The sequence below is a fragment of the Cnephaeus nilssonii genome (assembly GCF_951640355.1).
Source record: "Cnephaeus nilssonii genome assembly, chromosome: 11".
Classification (NCBI taxonomy): domain Eukaryota; kingdom Metazoa; phylum Chordata; class Mammalia; order Chiroptera; family Vespertilionidae; genus Cnephaeus; species Cnephaeus nilssonii.
In genome coordinates, this window is record NC_137082.1 from 5,074,548 (window position 1) to 5,095,949 (window position 21,402).

The 21,402-nt window shown below is 47.6% G+C and overlaps 1 protein-coding gene and 1 long non-coding RNA gene across 2 annotated transcripts in view; both read right to left on the minus strand.

The window, feature by feature from the left end:
* The window catches only part of LOC307107735, a 231,426-nt gene that overhangs the window by 62,298 nt on the left and 147,726 nt on the right, over window positions 1–21,402 (minus strand). The gene's annotated exons all lie outside the window — the stretch shown is intronic.
* The window catches only part of LOC307106920 (uncharacterized protein), a gene marked incomplete at its 3' end in the record, with an annotated part of 29,299 nt that overhangs the window by 800 nt on the left and 7,097 nt on the right, over window positions 1–21,402 (minus strand). The gene's annotated exons all lie outside the window — the stretch shown is intronic.

Here is a 21,402-nt window from a genome sequence, read left to right on the forward strand (position 1 = left end):
GCCTGGCCTGGGGGCCGCGGTGTGGCTCTGGAACAGAGGGAAAAGTAGTTTACTGAACACGAATTTGTTTGCAGAATGTTTAAAAACTCTAGCGTCCCCATTCCACTCTTGTCCCCACACTAGCATGTGGCAGAGAGCACTGGGTTAAGAGCAAGGACCCCAAATTCTCAACCACTGGGCCGCTGCTCACTTCCTGAGACCTCGGTTAAATCACTTGCCGCCACTCCGGTGTCTGCTTAGGGACATTCAGTAATGTTTGGTCCAGGTGGTCCACCTTGTGCCCAGGTGAGCTGGAGTCGCAGGTGATCAGGCGAAGACATGGCATGGCTGCCTCTGCTGCCCAGCACGCCTAACTGCCAACAAACTCAGATGGACACAGTGAGGGTAAACTCTCTCTCTCCCCCCTTTAAACTTTTTTGACTTCTAAAGAGTCAGTAAAACTTCGGGTGTTTGGGAAAAAAGAAAGGATGGAAGCCCACCTGTGAACCAAAACACACAACACACCTAAGGTCCCGGGGTGATGGTTGGACACTTTGGAGCAAACTGTTGTGAATAGGGTTAAGTTTTCTTTGGAAATAGAAAGACACTCTTAGCTATTCCACAGGACTATTGAAATTGCCCCCTCACCCCTCTGTTCAACCCAAAGTGAAAGGTGTGACGCCGAGTCACACACTTGGGCTTCAGAACAGGAAGCAAGAGCTTCAGGTCAGACCCCATGCCCTGCAGCCCCTGCTCTGCCCAGGTGGCCTCATTTCCAATTACAGTGCCCAGCGGCGCTTGACCTCCCCCACACCAGACCAAACTAAGCGGGACTTGGTCACACTTTGGATTTTGGCCTCTCTTCCACACACACATACAACTTTGGGGGAAAAAGCTCAAAGGCACGACTGTTCCAGGTGACTAGGTGATGCTTTGAACATAAACAGCAGCAGATAAAGATATTGAACCTGAATGTGCTGGGAAGCCAAGCGGCAGTGGCCCTCGCAATCAATAACGATGTGACTGAGATACAGACTCACAGTCACCGACCGCTAGCTCAGAAACAACTTGACAACGGCGCCCGCGCTTTATGTCTTTACATACTAAGTAAAACTTCTTGGTTACATTTCATTGATCGGTTGTCTTAAAAAAAAATTGGTGAAGACTTGGAAGAAGGAAGAAGAGAGGTCAGAATTTCTGATTATGCTCCATTTGTTCAAAAGCATCTTCCTCCCCGTTTCTAATGTGTCAAAGCACAAACACATTGTATTTAAGAGGAACAAGGTAAATAGTAACCAACACAACCTCCCTATTTTTGCCAGTAGCTACAATTACTACAAGGAATGTAATGAACAGGTTCCCTATTTGGAACCCCCCCCACCCCCTGGAGCTGGGTCACCAGCTCCCCTTTTTGAGGAGTGTCATGCCTAAACTTTGAAAGCAGTGAATCTGTGCCACATCACACACTGCCACATATTCCAGGCAAAGCACGATCCAGATGGGACTATTGTCCTAGAAATGTATGAAGCAAAGTCAGGCTTTAGTCATTTCACCTTCTAACCTATCAGGCCACCCTTGAAAAAAGGTGTTTTTTTTTTTTTTTTTTAATGTAGGTTTCACCTATATTTTATTATGACCAACCACTGATGGACAGATAAAGCATTTACCTTGTAAATAAATGACAGCAGATGGGACCCAGGGTTTACAGGTAAGCAAACGATACTAAGAACTCGGGAACACAAGCCCATTTGTGGTCTGGTTAGCTTTCTGTTTTCACTCCACACAAAGGGAAAGATGAGATTTTACTTAATTAGTGTGGTGAGCTGGCACTGCATACAGTTTTCAGTCTTGCATTTGACCTACCCAGGCTTTAAAAGTTTGTGTTTTTTTTAAAAAAAAGCCTTTCCAATTCGAAGGCCACCAAGTGTGACCTTTTCATATGAATTAGTAATTTATTTTACCAGGTCATTACCATTTTAAGTACCTGGTTTATGCTTTAAAAGTAGAACAATGCATTAGCATAATTCTTGGTACAGTGCAGGCTAGACTTTTGCAGTGGAAGGGGCCTCTCATTTGGCTCAGGGGGAGATGGAAGTGGTGGAAACTTCAGGCCCCAGAGAGGAGCAAAGGGTCAGAATGTCCTGGGTATGACATGGCCAGGGAGGGCACAGGTCCCTGGCTCAGGTGACTTGCTTCATGCCAAAGCCCGCAAGTTGGGATAATAACACACCCCAACCTACAACACTAGGTCACTGAGTGATACAACCCGGTCAAACAGATGGTGCCCCATGCTGCACAGAGGGACAGGCTAGCAGTCACCTTTTCCAGTGCTGCATACTTTACCACAATGGGCGAATTCACGCAGCAGTGTTTGCGTGGGAGGTCTTGGGAGCTTCATGTTTATGAGTGGATGTGTTCCTGGGCTCTTTTGCACCTTCCTGAGACTGCCTTGTCTGCTTTTAGAAGCAATAGACTCACCACGGCTTAGAATCTTAAAAATATTATTATACTTAATGATGTAATTCAGGTTTTGGACCAGAGTGTTCTTGACCTCCCATTAGTTTGGGTCTCTGTAAGAGCCCAGAGAAAATATAATAGTATTTCAACAGCACAGGAAACAACAAACAGTTTTCCACTGAAGCAGAAACCTCAGGTGTAAGGTTTTAATAGTATTTAGTGCTTTCACTGTCTTTAAAGCACTTTCTGCATTTTTATTTAACTAGAATGGCTGCAAGTGTGGTTTGCAAATGAATGTGACTTGAAACCTGTGTTGTATAGATGCCAAAAGCAAGTATTATAAAACAAAGAAACTAAAATACCTTCTTCCTAGGCCCAGTTAACCATGGTTAAAAAGGTTCTATTCCTTAGGACCATAACATTCTTCAAACTTTAAGGTAATGATTATCTAGGGCTCTTCTTTTCTTGTCATATTCACTAGGCTAGTAACTCCAACCACTAGTACCCCTAAACTTGCATTCTAAACTAAGCACAAATGTTTAAATTAGCAACACTTCATTTCAGAAGACTTAAAATCAAGGCATTAACTACATGGTTATATGAAATGTCCTTATTTAATGTTGATCAGCTAATTTTAAAATAACTTTTATGTAATCTAACTCAAACAGAGTGTGGGGGCACATTGCCCACTGTGTTTGGACTGTTTCTTGAGCCCCTGCGCTGAAGCATCTACTTAAAACCATGGCTCACAACATGAAGTCCACTGGGGTTTGTACACCTCTCCCGACCCTGAAAGGTGGGCCCCCCTATAAGAGGAGCTTCCTGGAACCCACAGAGGCCATTCCCAAGGCCATTAGTGCCTTTCTCACAACACCCCCAGGAGCCAGCCCCAGAGTGGGTGAGAATAACTTTTAACAAAGCCACCCCTTCCTCAGAATGGGGAAACAATAAAAAAAGCACTAAGTGCATTACTCTATTCCTTTTAAAACTTAAACCTAAGTAATATAAAGCCCACAAATGTCAGCCCTGGTTGAAGATTCTAGATGGATAGTTGGGACTAGGGGCATAATGACATCAACCATAGACCAATGGACCCACTTACTAGAGATTTTAATTGGGTAAAAGAAAAAGATGGGGACGTGTCCCTTTACAGCAGGGCTATTGACTTTCCTAAGCTAACGCGTCTCTAACTTCCCTTGGGGGGCAGTTTCTTCAAGAGGATGAAGGTGAAGGGGCGCCTGCTGCTCAGAACGTGTAGCCTGGCCTTGGGCATGGGGAACGTAGAGAGGGGGCCAGTTAAAAATAGTCGGGCCAGCTACCTTCTGGTTTTATTTACAAGGTACCTTATTTGTATCACATTTTGATCCAACATCTTACGAAACAAATAATAACAAGAAAAAAACAGAAAGCAAGTTGGCGCAATGGACGGCTGAAGTCCCACCAGATCTCTTTAGATAAAAAAAAGCCCTTGAACTGCTCTTATTTCACAGTTTCCTTTTTCACTGTATTCAATTCTTCAAATGTAGCCCCACAGAGTTAAGAGTTCAGAGAGTTAAACACTGTGGCTTAATCAGGTAGTAAGTTTCCTTTCCTTAGAGCTGCTCTGTGTATACATATATATACAAACCAAACAACGGCTACATACAAATTTTACTTCTTGGGATTTTACTTTATTTACCTACCAACCAAAGCGGCTGATCATTCTCAAACAGCCTGGCAATTAGCTACTGCCTCAGTTTGGAACAACAGAGACCACGGTGCCATTTGCCTTCGCAGCTGAAACCCCCTCTCCATCTGCTGTTGGTAAACCCAGAAGTAGGCAATTAATGTGACAGTTAGTCACACATTTAATTCATCTAGAAACGTAGGTACCTTTTTATCTGTGTGTGTTTTGCCCACACACATTTAAATTGAAATAGAAAATGTGTCCCTGAAGTTTGGCCCCGCTACTTCCGAGTTTTATTTTGAGGGACAGCCCAGGGCGTAAAGGCCAGGCTCCCGGTGAGGGTGAGGACGGCCTCCTCCTTTGCAGGTGCCTGCACTCAAGCCCCATCTCCTCCCAGGGGGGCTTCCATGTGGCCTATGTTTGGTCAAAATGCAGTGTTTGCTGGGGATCCCAGAGGCTGCGCCCCCATCCCTCACTCAGCACTTTCTCAGCGGCTTGGCAGCGCTCACAGCATGCTCCCTGGCCTGTTAGGAGCCCACTCAACACCAGCAGGGCCCGGATGGCTTTCTAAGGTTTTTGCCGACCCCTGGAAGTTAGGAGGAGAAAGTTATTCAGCCAAAGTATCAAGCATTTGCAGCCAGCCGGGGGATCAGATGAAAAGGAGATGTTTTTATGAGCTACAGGCTTCAGGCCTGCCCTGAGCCTCTCCCGCTCTGCACCCGCCCAGGGCTGGGAAAGGGCCGCAGCCCACTTTCTTGAACATTCCTGACTTTAGGTCGGTGGCTTTAGTCTCTGCTACCTTCTCATATTACGGCTCCTTCTGTGCTAATTACACCGAAAAAAATGGAAAGAATGTCACTGACTTTACAAAGAACACAAAGCAGGCTTGCTTTAAACACGAAATATAGCCCGTTTCTTTGCGAAGCAGACGACTCAGCCCTCAAACGCACTGCAGGTGGCCAATTCACTTACTAAGACCCAGGTGACAGAAGGGCTCCCTCGGCTCCCGGAGGACAAATTAAAAAGGTGTGTTGCTTCTGGGGGCCATTTACATAAAATGAGAAGATCCGACTAAGGGCCAGAACTCTTCTCCTCTCCCACCCCAAACTTAATTGTAAATTAAGATCTGCCCCAAAACAACAAAAAGGTCTTGCCAATGACGGCAGGCCAATTCACAGTGTGAAAGAGGGAAGAGCTAGAGGCCGAGGACCAGCAGCAAGCAGCACTGGAATAAGCACGTAAAAATACACCCGGGACGAAAGGGAGTCTGGCTGCGGGCCGTCCTCCAGGAAGACAGGCGGGAAGGGCCCAGCGGTTCTGGAGGACCCCTCCTGCCTTCCATTCTGTGGAAGCCTCTAAGGGTACCAGGTGAGCAGCAGCAGCGCGGAGTGCCTTCTTTTCCTAAGAAACGTGAAATCCTGACCTGCTCATGCTGAAATCATGCTACCGCTGTGACCCTCAGGGCTGACGGGGGACGCCTGCTCCAGTGACAGGTGTGTCCGATGTGTGCCCAGCTTGGCTGAAATGGCAAAGCCTAACTCAAGTTTTCCCGCCCCATTAACTGGTGGGCACTCTGCAGCCAGCCAGGAACGGGCCTTTGCCACACAGAAGACCATGTGTGCTCAGCCGTCAACCAAATCGGCAGCCCGGGGGGAGAACGGAGGCTCTGCGGCCTGAAGGGAACAAGAAAATCAAGACAGACCGGGGAGGCAGGGCAGAGAGAAAGTGGGAGCCAAGATAGCTGATCAGGACCAAGCCCTTCCAGGTTTTGAAGCAAACAGGTCTATCCTATAATCGGCTTTTGGAGGATTTTAGCAATCGAAGCAAGTCCGGGATTCTAGGAAATGTGTCACCACCAAAATTGGTCTTATTAGAGGAAGTGGCACAAAGCTGGAGCTCGGGGTGTAATCCGTAACACACTCATTACACCTGTTTTTATCCAGGGTTGCAGTGACCCAACACCAAGAACCAAAAACTCTAGGAAAAGAGCCCTTTCACAAAAGCAAGACTGGAGAACCTGGGGGATGGGGCCACAGGGCAAAGGTCACACTGAGTCCCTGGGTCCAACCAGGGGGAGAAGTCAGGTGATGTTTGAGGGGCCTTGGCAACAGGGAAGGGAGGCCAGTGGGGCCCTGGAGTAAAGCTGGGGAGTCCTGCTGTGACCGCAGCGTGCTGGTCGCAGGGCAAGCCTGAGAGGTCAGAGGTCAAAGGCCAGCCTGAGCAAACGGCTGCGGCCCACAGGTGTCCTGGCTGCGAGGGGCCTGCGGCTGGGCTGTGGGTGAAGCCGAAATGGGTCCCAGGAAGCTTTCCTGGGTCCATCCCACCCCCAGCCGCAAACGCCCTGGCAAGATGGTGGCCGGTAGAGAACAGCGCAGGGGGTGCAAACCCCCCACTTTGGAGATGGCTTCCAGGAGGAGGACGGTGAAGGTCATCCCGCCAAGCACTGCTAGGGTTCTGCTTCCTTATTCTGAGAAGATCATCTCTACCTTCTGAGTTCCAAGACTTTTTACTTTTTATTATTTTAAGTCTTCACTGTTGAAAGTATTAGATGTCCCCTTTTTTAAAAATCTGAGTTCCGGGACTTTGTAATACTTGTACTCCCTGGAGCTGCTTCTAACAGCCTCTCCAGCTGTGCGAGGACGCGGGTGTAAACCGTAGTTGGGACCCGAAGCACCTAATCTGCAAGTCCAGGCAACACTGGCTGATCTGACCCACAACCATTAAAAGCATCCCCAAGTCAGGGACAACCTGACCCCAAATTCCTACGGGGGGCGACTAACCCCGGCCTCAGGGGGCACCCAGCAGGGCACCTGGGAGTCGTTCTGGGCTTTAAAGTGAGTTCCTCCCTGGCTTCCTGTTAATGCACCGCCACGAGTCCAGGCACATCGTTTGAGTGCAAACTGTGAAAAAATCCCAAACAAATGGTTGACCCGCAGGTGCTTCAGGTTTTAATCTTGGATAGAAAATACCTTTGTATTCTGTTTACCCTGCACACTTTAAAGTGTATTAAGTAAGTGTCTCTTCCTCAACCTGGCATAACAGCTATTAGATGCTCTGGGGGTACAGAGGCAGAGAGGGGAACTTCGTAAAAAAAAAAAAAGAGAGAGAGAGGGGTGGAGGACTAAAGAATAGAACTCCACAACAAAAACTTAGTTTCTAACGAATGCTGTAGAAGGGATTTTGAGAGGAAGAATGTGAATAATTTCTAAAATTTGTAAAAAAAAAAAAAAGTAAGACCCAGAGGAACACCTGTCACTGAGAGCGGCAGCCCCGGCCTGTCCCTGCGGCCCCGGCCGCTCCGCGGGAGGGGCTCCCAGCACTGGGTCGTCCCCTGTGGCCTCCCCCGGAGCTCTCGGCTGTGGAACCGCCGGGAACACCCCCCAGGCTCTGGGCGTGACACAGGCACCAAGGCTGAGTGGCGGCCGGGGGCGAGCACAGACATGGGCCGCCGGCAGCGGAGGGGAGGTGGAGAAGCAGCCCCTGCTATGGGCTGAGCTGTTTGCAAATGGAAATGAAGAGCAGGAGATGGGAGGCCGGAGGGGGAGGCCCAAAGCTCCAGGATCTAAGATGGAGGACGGGAGCTAAGATGGAGGACGGGCGGTAAGATGGAGGACGGGCAGTAAGATGGAGGACCGGAGCTAAGATGGAGGACGGGCAGTAAGATGGAGGACCGGAGCTAAGATGGAGGACGGGCACGAAGATGGAGGACCAGAGCTAAGATGGAGGACGGGCAGTAAGATGGAGGACCGGAGCTAAGATGGAGGACGGGCAGTAAGATGGAGGACCGGAGCTAAGATGGAGGACGGGCACGAAGATGGAGGACCAGAGCTAAGATGGAGGACGGGCGGTAAGTTGGAGGACAGCTCAGGGGCTAAGATGGAGGACCAGAGCTAAGATGGAGGACGGGCGGTAAGTTGGAGGACAGCTCAGGGGCTAAGATGGAGGACCAGAGCTAAGATGGAGGACGGGCGGTAAGATGGAGGACAGCTCAGGGGCTAAGATGGATGAAAGCACCACCTCGCTTGAACTACAGACGTCCTGGTCCCACCCTCTGGACACAAATCTAGACACTGAAGGCGTGGTCGGCCCCTAGAGCCGCCGCCCTCGGAGGCATATCTGGCTCCAGGTGGCGCATAGGGGGCGGGGTCACCGGGCCCCGCCCAGACCCGGAAGTGCAGGGGGCTGACCCGGAAGTGCAGTGTACGGGCCCTGACCCGGAAGTGCAGTGTGCGGCCCAGAGTGTCAGCGGCAGAGGCTGGCCCTGGCCTCCCGGTTCGCACGTTGTTGAAGAAATGAGTGGAGGAACGAGCGGATGGAAATGCCCGCAGGAGGCAGACTCACCGCCCGGCGGATCTCGTCCTCCCGGCTGCGGACTGGAGCGCGGCGGCTAAGACGCTACTAGAAAGGCAAGCAGACGGCTACTCCGCCCTCACTCGGCCGCCGCAGGGACTTATCAGTAAGGAGCAATGGGTGCATGTCACCAAGGACTGGGATCCCATGCGCTCTGCCAAGTTGGACACCATCTAAGATGAGGTAAACCTCACAGCTGCCGGTGGTCAAACATCTGAAAAATGAATTCGTGACAACTGTTTTCATTCGGAAGCATGGTTTTCCTCAATTAGGCGCGCCATTTTATGCTAAGTTCCCATTAAGCACTCCCCAACAACCTTTCTTTTTTTCTGAAGCACCACCCGACCCCTTTCCACCCCCCCCCCCCCCCCCCCCCGCGATGCCCCGTGTCACAGAGGCCCGTTTCATAAACATACTGCGAGTCCCTCTCCTCCACGGTCAGAACAGCAGCGCCCCCTGCACCCCACCGGCCCCTCGCCGGCCATTCTGCTAGCAATACAAATGGAGCTCAAATCAATTAGCAACGCATTTCTAACTCTGGGCCTTGGGAGAGTGAACTTTTCCTGGAGGAGAGAAGCTAACCCTGGAGCACAAATGGAAGCATGGCAGCCTAGCACCCCGCCTCTGTCTCTGTGGGCCACGTTGTGTTTGGGTTGTTGGGTTGTTTTTTTAAAAAGGCAACACTTGGGAGAAGGGGGTCCCGCCACAACAAATGAGGACAAGACTGGTTTTGCTGTTCACTCTTCTCCAGCCCGCGAGAGGCATGTGGGTGCCATGTCCATTCTCAGGCCCCCTGCACAGAGCAGTCCACGTGGTCCCAGAATCTCCCTCTCGCTGCCCCTCCCTTCCTCACTGCACAGAATGACCGCCCCCTCTAATGAACATGCCCAGGAGAATAAAACTTATTTTTCCAAAGTGGGGGAAGGAAGGAAAAAAACAATGCCTATCTCCTGGGTCTGGCTGGAGCCAAATTCTGGAGGCCAGCAACCTGTCCGCCTCTAAGGATTTCCTACCCATCAGAGCGTGCATGTGGTGTACAGCGTCTGCCTGTAGCTTTAGGATTTGCTGTGTTTCCTTTCGAGTCATTATCGAATAAAAAAAAAATCCATGAAAGATTGGATTTTTTTTTTTTAAGGACAAAAAGTCCACTGTGTGCCAAAGTTCTTCAAACCAAACTACTAAGTGGGGTAAGGCATGTGAAAACACTTGGGAAATCAGGTTGTGCAAGAAGGGGGCTTATTACTAATTTAAACAAAAAACAAAATGGAATGATCATTTTAGGATCAGGAGAGGGACATTCGCGGAAGCTGTGGGAGATAGGACAAGGGTCAGGGCTCAGCAAACAATGGCGAAGGGAACCAGGGGCCTCTTCCCTGGCAAACACACCGGCCTCCCAGGCCCCCTCCTACTCAGTGGGCTCCTGGAACCAACATGGGACCCCAGGGGGCGGTGGGATGGGGAGATGACGCCCCCGGCTTGCACTCCTCCTCCAGGCCACGCTCAGCCTGGTCCCTCAGCTGTGCTGGCCGCTAGGCCTGGTGCTGGCCAGCCTCCAGCCTCTGCCTGGAGCAGCCTCCATGACTTGCAACCTGATCCTGCCTTCCAGACTAGAAGTTCCTAGAGGGCAGGAACCCGGCTGGTGTTGAGAGCTAAATTTAGCAAAGATACTCTTTCTCCCTTTCTCTCTCTTCTTTTCTTTCCTTCCTTACAAAGAATTTAGTCTCTGTGTTTATTTATCTCTTAGGAGACAAATGCACCTTCTTCTCTCTCTTTTGACAATAAAGACCTGGCTAAGGGGAATTGGTTTGTAACCTCTTAATAGTTCACAAGGATGCTGGGATTTCAAAAGTTCAGAGAAGGAAAAAGAAAAGAAAGGAATTCAGATTCCTGCCCCCTTTTCCCACCCCAGTGCAAGGACTGAGCAGGCGAAAGAACCATGAAATGGAGGACATGGGCAGACCTTGAAGGAAATCAGTGTGTGTGTGTGTATGTGTGTGTGTGTGTGGGGTGGGGGGTGGGGTGGGGGGGGGATGAAGACCTAAATACCAAAATGTTTGCATGCCATCGTTAATACCTTCTTTCAAAATATCCGTCCATCTGGGTCAAGAAGAAGAGATAAGGAGAAATCAAATCATGGCAGGATAAGGGTAGGGAATTTCCTGTAATATTATAATGTAATTTAAACAAATACAACTTCTGGAAGAAAAAGGGAAAGGGCCAGGGGAACAATGGGACACAGATTCTCAGTCCCAGGCAAGCACAAAGTGGGCAGCTTGGCCCCAACTGGGAGACCCTGACCCTGAGTTTTAAGAGGGCTTGATTCCCTTTGAAGAAAAGATGCGTGTATCATGGGGGGTGGGTACTGGCAAACAAACCCACTTAATAAACAGATCAAAGCCCTCTGTTCCCCCAAAGCACAGAATAGGATTGGTGTTAAGGCTAACCCGCCAAAGGTCCAGGGCAGGATGAAACCTCAACCTGAGATAATAAGATACAGGCTCCCCCTCTCCCCCTAAAAACAAACAAAAAAACAAACAAACATGGGCCTTTTTTCATTTTGGGCTTCTTAATTTCATCTAGAGAATTCTAAGTGATCCTACTTCCTGTGAGCTGCTCAGCTCTCTGCTGACCTCTGGTGGGAGAGGAGGCCTCCTGGCCCAGAAAAGGTGTTAGAAACAGGGGTGGCCCACCTGCCCAGCAACCCCCCAGAGCCAAAGGGACAGCTGCAGGGGGTGCTGTGGTCAGTGGCCTTGGTCAAGATTCAGGACTACAAACTGGGTGGGGTGGAGAAGAAGGAGAGCAAGGGAGGCTTTGAAGCGGCCCAAGAACATCATGGACTCAAGGGAAGAATGTTGGAATGAAGTTTGTCAACTTAAAGAATTTTAGTAGCAGGGTTGGGGGAAGCTTTTACCTGAAGTTAATGTTTTATTAGGTTTCTTTGACTTTTCAACTATCTAAGATGGGAGAAGAGGTATCTAAGAATGGTGGATGGAGGGTAAGTTCCACAGAAGAGGAATAAGTGGCCATTACAGGACGGTGAAGGCCCTTCTCAAATAGACGATGTCGTGATCTTACAGTTGCAGCAGAGAGGGGAGGGGAGTGGGATGGAAAGAAATGGCAAGGATGCCTGTTCTTTCTGGAACCAAGGACCTCTGCCCAGCCATCAGCTCCAAGTGCCCCTGCACCGAAAAGCTGGCCTAGAGAAGGCAGAAGAGGCCTGCCCAAATGCACGCTGGGCCGGAGAGGAAGGGTGGGGGTCCCGTTCTTAGCCAGGGAAGACCCTTCTGAAAAGACTGCCCTCCTGCGCTGCTGGTTTGCAGCCCCGAGGAGTAGAGAGATACTGAGAAGGGAAAAAAAATGAGAACTAGCCCTGAATCTCAGAGACCCTGAAAGCCCCAATGTTGCTCTTGGAAATGAGCAAACAGTAACGGATTCATCCTCAGCCAGTATCTTCTCTGTAAAAAAAAGCACTGCTAACCACCCACAATCCTACTCCCTCCCCTCCCGGCATCTTCCCAGTTTGCATCAAATGCTATCTCCTCCAGGAAGGCTCCCTGGGTTTTCCTGCGCACCTTTCGGTTTCTTTCCTAGCCCTCCATTAGGGTGGAATTATTAATTATTTATATAAAGGACAAAAAAATTGGCCTAAGAGTCCCTGCACAATGTCACTTTTGAAAGGATGCTTTCAACAGGAGTGGGGGTAGCATACCTGTGCTAGTTCAACTTTCCGTAAGCAAATGAAAGCTTTAAGGTGAGAAGGATTTATTTTTCATATGAGGAAAGCTGGGACCCAGAAGACAGGCATTTGCCCGAGGTCTCTGAACTGCGGAGTGTGGGCTGGCATTTGGAGGTCACTGACCGAGTGCTGTCCTGCACTGGCTCAGGTTTACAGAGCCACTAGTCAAAGTGACGGGATTTGTCCCCAGAGATCAATTGCTCAACTGAAAACCCTTTCAAACTCTCCCGGGGCCTGGGCAGTTGGCTGTGTCCTGGGGAGAGGATTAGGGGAGGGGGATGCAGAGCAAGCCCGAGGCGCCAGCAGACTGAGTTTACAGCCAAGCTCTCAACAGTGAACGCCGAGCGCCATCTGCCAGCCAACTCTGAGCAGCCTGGCTTATTTTATTGTTTTTACTTCCCAGCCCTAAATAGTTAGTGTTCTCATCTCTTTCCCTAATAAAAAAAAAGTATTTCCTGCTCAGAACCCCCACCCCCCCCCCCAATAAGAATCTTATTATTTTTTTTTTAATCTCAAGAGAGAAAACAAAACGGAAAGCAAGAAAGAAATGAGGGAATTCCTTAGGGGGCTGGTTTCTGCTCCCCCATTTCTGTGCCGAGTGGACCTCCGGGGGGCGGGGGCACAGCCCCTCTTCTCCACCAAAGGCAGACGGACTGATGGTCTTTTTCCAGACCCTGTGTCCTGGCAGAATGACAGATAGGCTCCAAATTTTGAGCCCATCTTAGTACCTGAAGTCAGACCCTACCTCTGGGGAATCAAGGTTTTAGGGCCAAGAGAGAGAGAGGGAGGGAGAGAGGGACCTGTGGACCTAAGAGTCGGGATAAGATGCCTGCCTGTGTGCCTGCTGAGTGAGTAGGGGGCTCTGCCCAGAACCCCCTTTCTCAAGCCTGTTCACCTGCTCACCTGGGCCATTACCTCTTTATGCAAAAAGCTGACCACAAACCCCACACATTTAAGTCCCTGCACTAACCATGGCAGAATTATCCCAAAATGGAGCGTTGTCAACATGTTTAAGAATAACTGGCTTTTCTGGATGTCACTTGGCAAATTCATGGAATTCTTGATTAGAGGGCTAGACTCAACCAGGTCTCAGGAATGAGAACTCCTAACATCTAAGCCAGTGCTCTCTTTCCACCATCCTAGACCCTCAGGAAAAGTTGGGGCTCCCCACTCCATCCCCCACTAAGACAACGTAGGAAGATAGCAAGGAATAATCACCACAAGCTCACCCCATGCCAAACAGCCCTGATGTAAGTGATTTCCTAAGACCAGTCCAGAATGACTGGATCCCATCAGGAAAATTTCCAAAGGGAACTCTCTCTCCAGTGTCCATCTTAAAACCTGTCCTGGCCATTGGGGTGCAAAACAAAAGTGACCCACTCCGCTTCCCTTGTAGCGGCTAAAAGGGAAGAAATGAAGTCACATAAATGTTTAATGGTAAACAACTATTAGTTTTCTGACAATCCAACTTTCAAAATCTTCCCCTAACGTTTGCCATTTGTTTTGGGATTGGCCCGGAGCCTTCTAAACAATTCCTTGGAAGGATGCACTTGGTCCCAGACAAAATGTCGAAATCAACATTCAGTAAACACCCCTTGGGTAATTTCGAGGATTCTGCAATAAGGAGTTATTAGAGGAAACCTTGCTTAGCTGAGCTTGGAACATTTTAAAACATATTTCTAATTTAATATATCTAATACATAACATCAAACTACCTTGCCATAAAAAAAAAAACCTAATAGTAAAAGCTAAAGTGTTTAAATTCATAATAGATGTCTGAAGTGTAGTAGGTCTCTCCCCCACCCCCCGCTAGACTTTACAATTAACTTAAAGGCCACAAATTCTAAATTCTCCGAGAAAAAAACTTTAAAAATAAATTAAATCTCTGATGAATTTGTAACATCTGAAGGCTTTATGGAAAGACCAGATGGGGACAAAAATGTAATGTTTTAGGCTCAAAATCTAATAAAGGAGCAATCTAGTCTTCTTCCATAACGATTACTTGGGAGATAGGCTGGGTAGGTGCACATCGAGGAGTTAGACAACTGTTTAAAAGTGAAATCATTTGACTTAGTCCAGTTATGATTATTCCAAGGTATTAGCTATAGTATCTGCCCTACGAATGGGGAGGTGTCCCCCATCCTATCAAAGACCAAGTGCAAGCCTCCTGATCAGGAAATGTCCTTGCCACAACTGTTTTATTCCTGAAAGATCTAAGGTTGCCTTTCTCAGTACAGTCACCAATAGGCAACCTTTCCACTTTCCCTCCCAACCCACCCCTGCAAGGTAACTTCCTGCCTTGAGAAAGCCACTGCTCAGGGTTATGGGTCACCTCCATGCAGTGGGCTGGCTCCCTATGGGACTGGGACCAAGGGGACTCAGCTGATGGGGCCTACAACCTTGTTGCTGATATGTACACATTGCCACTACAAGGCTCCGTCGGTGCCTGTTGGACTCATGCAGGGTGGGCCCCACTGCCGGCTGACCTGTTCCCAGTCCTTACAACCTTGGCACCCTCCTCCATGATGCAGAGTCAATGAATTCAGCGCACAGAGCGAGGACCCCAGCCTGCTACGAACCCCGCCCTCTGAAGCCCTAAAAGGTCAATGTGATCACCTAAGGGTTAAAATCTACTTCAGCCCTGTTGTATCCTGACCCACTGATTAGCTACAGCAGTGGTCGGCAAACTGTGGCTCGCGAGCCACATGTGTCTCTTTGGCCCCTTGAGTGTGGCTCTTCCACAAAATACCTCGGCCTGGGCGAGTCTATTTTGAAGAAGTGGCATTAGAAGAAGTTTAAGTTTAAAAAATTTGGCTCTCAAAAGAAATTTCAATCATTGTACTGTTGATATTTGGCTCTGTTGACTAATGAGTTTGCCGACCACTGACCTACAGGGTTGTCTCAGTTAATCAGAGTCTTAGACCAATTCATTATTTGCTTCCCTAGAATAATTTCCTTTTTTATCCTAGTTTGGATCATCTGGGTCACCTTCTTTTCTGAGATTTCTGGAAATTACTTCTACCCAGGAATGCAGGATCACCAACACTAGAATAAATGCTTCGTGCCAATTACTGTACTGACCTCAACCTTTCCTCTGAAGATGACTTTTCCTTTCTAAGGGGTTGGAGGTATGGCATGTATCATGGCTCCCTTTCCCAGAATTCAATATTGATAATGTTAGCGCAGTAGTTATCAACTACAGATGATTTTGACCTCCAGGGGACATTTGGCAATAATTAGAGAGAGTTTTGGTGATCACACTGTGTGTGTAGGTAGTGGAACAGGCTTCATGTGTGTATGCACATATGCATATACGTGTGTGCACACACGTGCACGCATATGCACATGCACACATGTGTATGTGTATTGTGTGTGGGTAGGTATGCAAACATGTGTACATGTGCACATTTTGTATGACCATGTGTGCATGTGAATATACTGTATGTGCTTGTATCTATCCATATCTGTATGTGCGTGTATCTATCCATGTGTGTGCACACATGTGCAAGTGTACATGTGTGTGAGAACACGTGTGCGCACGTAGGCAGCGCACATGTGTGCACATTTTGTATTCTCATGTGTACATGTGAATATGCATGCACAGGTGTGCATACACATGTGTGCTTGTGTGCATCCATGTGTATGTGTGTGCGTGTGTGCATATAGGTATATGTTTGTGTGTCTATACATGTGCATGTGTATGTGTACGGGTGTATGTGTCCATATGTGTGAGTGTGTATGTGTGCACAGTGGGCATGGGCACATGTGTGTGCATATGTTGTGCTTATGAATATATGTGCATGTGAATAGGTATGCATATGTGTGTGTATGTGTCCATGTGTGTGCGCATCTGCGTACTTGTGTGTCCATGTGCGTACACATATGCTTTTGTATGTGTCCATATGTGTACGCATTCAATCCGTGTGCATGTATGTTATGTGCTCATGTGTGTGCATGTGAATATGCATGTATTTGTGTATATATGTGCACTTGTGTGTGTTCACGTGTGTGCATGTGCAAGTGCAAATTTGTGTGTCCATGCATGTGCAAGCACATGTACTGTGTACGCGTGTATGTTTGAGTGCACATGTTTGCGCACAGGCACATGTATGTGTGCACATATCTTGTATGCTCATGTGTATCTGTACATGTGAATATGTGTGCACTTGTGTATATGAGTTTGTGTGTATGTACACGTGTATGTTTGTATTTCTGTGTGTGCACAGGTGTGCATATTTGTGTATGTGCTTGTGTGTATATACATCCATATGAGTACATATGTATGAACATGCGCATGTAGGTTTTGTGTGCTTATGTATACGTGTGCCTGTGAATATGTGCATATGTGTTGGTGTGTTCATATGCATGTGTGTAATCACACATGTCTGTCCATATGTGTGCATGCACATGTGGGTATGTGTATATGTGTGTGCATATTTGCATACATGTGTACTTGTGTGTTCATATTTTGTGTGCTCGCATGTGTGCATTTTTGTGTGCGTGTCCATGTGCCGGTGAATGTGTGTGCCCATGTGCATGTGTGTATATGTGTGCACGATTGTGTATGTGCATATGGCCATGTGCTCATATTTTGTGTATGCATATTGGTGTGCTCATGTGCATGTGTGTATATGAATACATGTGTGCATATTTGTGTGTACTTGTGTGTGTATATGTGCACATGGGCGTGTGTATATGTGTGCATACTTGTGAGTGCATAATTGTGTACACATGGGCATGTGTGTATATGTGCACGTGCACGTTTGTATTTCTAGGTGTGCACAGGTGTGCATATTTGGTATGTGCTTGTCTGTATATACATCCATATGAGTGTATATGTATGCACATGTGCATGTGTGTATGTTTTGTGTGCTCATGTATATGCGTGCCTATGAATATGCGTGCATGTGTTGGTGTGTGTTCACATGCATGTGTGTATTCACACGTGTCTGTCCATGTGTGTGTATGTGTGCATGCACATGTGGGTGCGTGCACATATTTGCATATATGTGTACTTGTGTTCATATTTTGTGTGCTCGCATGTGTGCATTTGTGTGTGTCCATGTGTCAGTGCATACGTGTGCCCATGTGCATGTGCTTCATGTGCATGAATGTGTATGTGCATATGCCCATGTGATCATATTTTGTGCATGCATATTTGTGTGCTCATGTGTATGTGTGCATGTGAATATGTGTGCACACATTTCTGTGTACGTGTATCTGTTTGTACGTGCGTATATGTGCACATGGGCATGTGTACATGTGTGCATACTTGTGAGTGCATGTGTGTACATGGGAATGTGGACATGTGTGTATATGTGCACATGTACATTCATATTTCTATGTGTGCATATTTGTGTATGTGCTTGTGTGTATATGCATCCATGAGTGTGAGTGCATATGTATGTGCATGTGTGTATGTTTTGTGTGCTTATGTATATGTGTGCCCATGAATGTGTGTGCATGTGTTGGTGTGTGTTCATGTTCATATGCATACATGTGCATTCACATGTGTCTGCCCATATGTGTGTGCATTCACATGTGGGTATATGCATGTGTATGTATGCACACGTGTGCATATGTGTATTTGTGTGTTCATTTTTTGTGTGCTTGCATGTGTGCATTTGTTTGTGCTTGTCCATGTGTGCCCATGCACATGCATGTACATGTGCACATGTGTTTTGTGTGCACAAGTGTGTAAGTGCAGGTGTTCTATTTTGTGCGTGCATATTTGTGTGCATGTGTACATGCATGTATTTTGTGTTTGTGCACGTGTATGTGTATATATTTGTGCATATATTGCACATTTATGTGCGCTCATGTGTATGTGCATATGTATGTGTGTTTGTTGCATCTAGTGGGTGGAGGTCAGGGATGCTACAAACGCCCTATAGTGTACAGGACTGTCCCCATGATTAAATGTGGTCGAGCCACTGTGGAGGACCTCTTTGTTAGACAGAGCCCGCTCAAATGCTACTAAAATCCCAGCACAGAGCCAGCCAACAGGGAGAGATCACAGCTAAAAAAGAAAAGGCTGGGTCTGACTAAAGTTTTGGGGCTATGAAACCCCGGTTTTGCCCTGGGGATCATGGGAGTAAAAGTGAAGTGGGATTCTCCCTGCCTTGCTGGCTCCTTCCCTCCCTTCTCATTCCTACCATGGCTGTGACAGGTCTCCTCTACCTTATCCCACCTCACCATCTAGTGGCCACCTGCAATATCAGCTCACAGTCACCATTTCCAGGCCCTTGGAGAGTCAGTCACTAAAAAAGTCACACCTGAGGTGGGCAGTGGGCTGGAGGACCCTGGAGGGAGTGTGTGATTTTATGAATAAGCTAAGTAAGCATCTTGTAGGCCTAAAGACCTATACAGAGAATGGCTGCAAGGAATTAAGATGGACACTTTCTAAGATTTCAGAAAGCCATGAAGGCCCCAAAACTCAAGGTGCTAATGACAAATAAACTTGGACTTTTGGATCCCACAGGGCTTCTCCTAGGTCCTTAGGACATGTAGGAGTAGCATCGATAAGCATAGATAAGAAAATGGCACCCATTTAAAAGGATGTGTTCAGATGATTAAGTAATTTAAGTACCTATATCTTCCTAAGTGATTCTGTCTATCCTTGACAGGTTGGTGGTTTTTGTTTGTTTGTCTTCAATTGGACCCATTAGCTACTTTTATAGCTAAAGAAGCTGAGGCCCAGGCATATGGTCCCAGAGGTTGGGGCGCTGGCATGGACACCTGCTGAGAGCAGGCCCCTCATTTCATTTCTTGTGGCAGAGCACTGGCTAGCAGCCCTTCCTGGTGCTGGGCCACATCACAGCGCGTGACTTCAGTTTTTGTGCGTCATTCATCCTAAGCCTTAAGTCTTTTCGGAAATCCCACAGCTGCAGACTTACCTGGATGCAGGTGCCCTGTTAAAAAAAAATCTTCACAGTCATTTGCACATCAGCAGGCAGTGTGATGAGAGGCAGAAGTGTTCAAATAGGACAGAGGAGAGAGGTGATGTGGTCTTTTGACTCAGGGGAGAAGCAAGAGCCGGACAATTAACCAGAGGCTCTCACTGCCCAAGTTCATAGTTCCTTCTAAAAATCCATTCTCAGCACGACACCCCGCCTGTGAGAGCTTAACTGTGGGCACAAGACATTTCCTTCCCATTATCAACTCATTAAAGGAAGTTTAAGGTGCCGACTTTGTCCCACACACGAAATGTGTGTGACAACGTCGGAAATGCTGACTGACTCATCATAAATTCAGGATCAGATAACAATTGGTACCTTTTTACCTCTCTCCTCGCCCCAAATTGAATCATTAAGAAACATTTAGTGAAAGCTAATGTTCAACTTCTGTGGGCAGAACTCCATGAGTCGAAATGCTCACGAACTCTCCTGAGGTTTAACAAATTACTCTGCAATGCAATTTGGGATTTTCGCTCTAAGTGAGTAAAACAGAGCCACCCTCCCTTAATTGTCAGTGCTCTGTCACAGATCAGTTACCTAACATCCCTCCCTTATTACAGCCCCAGTAGCTGCCTGTGCAAAACAGCTCGGATCATCCTAACTGGATGATCGGAGCCCAGAGAACCCTGTCTCCACTGAGCGTGATGGTCAACCACACTTAAAAGTCCAACATTGCATTTTCGTGTTGTTCCCTACCTTCTTCTTCGCGGTCTCCTCCTCTTCCATTCCCAAGGGCTGGCCTTTTCCACCATGTGGCTGTCCGGAAGGAAACTGGAAACTAAAGACAATCTTTTTTTTTTTTCTTTTTTTTTTTTTGCATGTGTAATACGCATAGAGCAATATGCACTCAGGTCCCAGGGCTCGACCCCAACACTGATTTGATTTATACAAAGGGTCTAATAAAGAGGTGTCGGGGAACCGGGGCCAGGTGACACTTTTTCAGGACAAGTCAAAAAAGTTCTCTCATCCTTGCTCGGCCACGCCACTAATCTGAGAGTGACTTCACACAATCACCAATTTGATAAGGTGTCATCTGTCTACTGCTTGGGCTCACCTTTGTTTACAAAGTGTCCAAAGAGTGTATCTGAAACCGAGCGGCAGAACAAGTGGGTACCCGGACTCTGCGAACTTAGCAGTGATCAGTCTCACGGGGAATACAGAAAACGAAACAAAACAAAAAACCCTCACCGGGAGCAAAAGAGTGGAAAAGGAGAAGTAAAATTCTAAAAATGCTGGTCGCCATTCACTGGGCACTTCCCCGTGCAGGCCCTGGGTTGGGGACACCCTCTTGAGGCTCCTCTCACTCGAGGGTAACTTCACTTCTAGCCTCTGGCCTTCTTTTGAGAGGCATGAAGGGCAATGGCATCTCCTCCCTGTCTCGAGGCTGGCAGGCCAGTGCAACTGGGGCCTCTCCCTGGCCTTCCACACTGTCCTGAAGGTCTCCTGCCCAGGGTGACCACAGGCCAGAATAGGGCTCCGATGGGACAAAGACCCTTTCCATCTAATTCAATGAAATCCGTTAAGGTGGGTGTCAGCAGGGCCATTGTCTCAGAGTCCCTGTTACCGGAGGGCCACCAGGGCTGGAGAGGGTTAATTAGACTGACTGACTAATGCAATTAGCTCTCTCCTGGACCACCTGTTTCCATTGATGGTGGGGACCCTGTTGTATCAACTGACCCTGCCCTTTGTTTTGAAAAGTGCTACATCACCTGACAAATTTGATTTTTAAATGGACAACTGTCAGGTTAATTTCACAGCCCACTGGGGCCCGGGAGAACCGGACTTGGCCCCTGGTGAAAGAAACCAAGAAGCACAGAGACCAATTTTCATCGGCTGTCACATGCTTCCTAAAAGTCACCTGATGCAAAGCTTTTAAAAGGCATCATATTGCTGGGGGTGAGGGGTTTGTTTTATTTGGTGGGGAAATCAATTCTAAAAAGAAGAGGCATGGCCAGTATGGAGAATTTCAAATCTAGTCAATTAGGTTATCTTCCTAAAAAGAAATTTATTTTCTTGCTTAATACCGACCTTCCTGCATAAAAATCAAAGGTGATTTCTAAGATTATGCACTGACTCTCACTAAGCAGGAATTAGCCCTTACTAAAAGGGAGAAATACTTTTAAAAAATCACTCTGAAGGACTCTGAGCAACAGTTATTTTAATAGGGTCATTAGATCCAAGGCAGGCTTCTAAATAGTCTATTATACCAGAACACTAAAAATGTAAGGAAGCAATGCATAAAAACAACTGCATTTTAA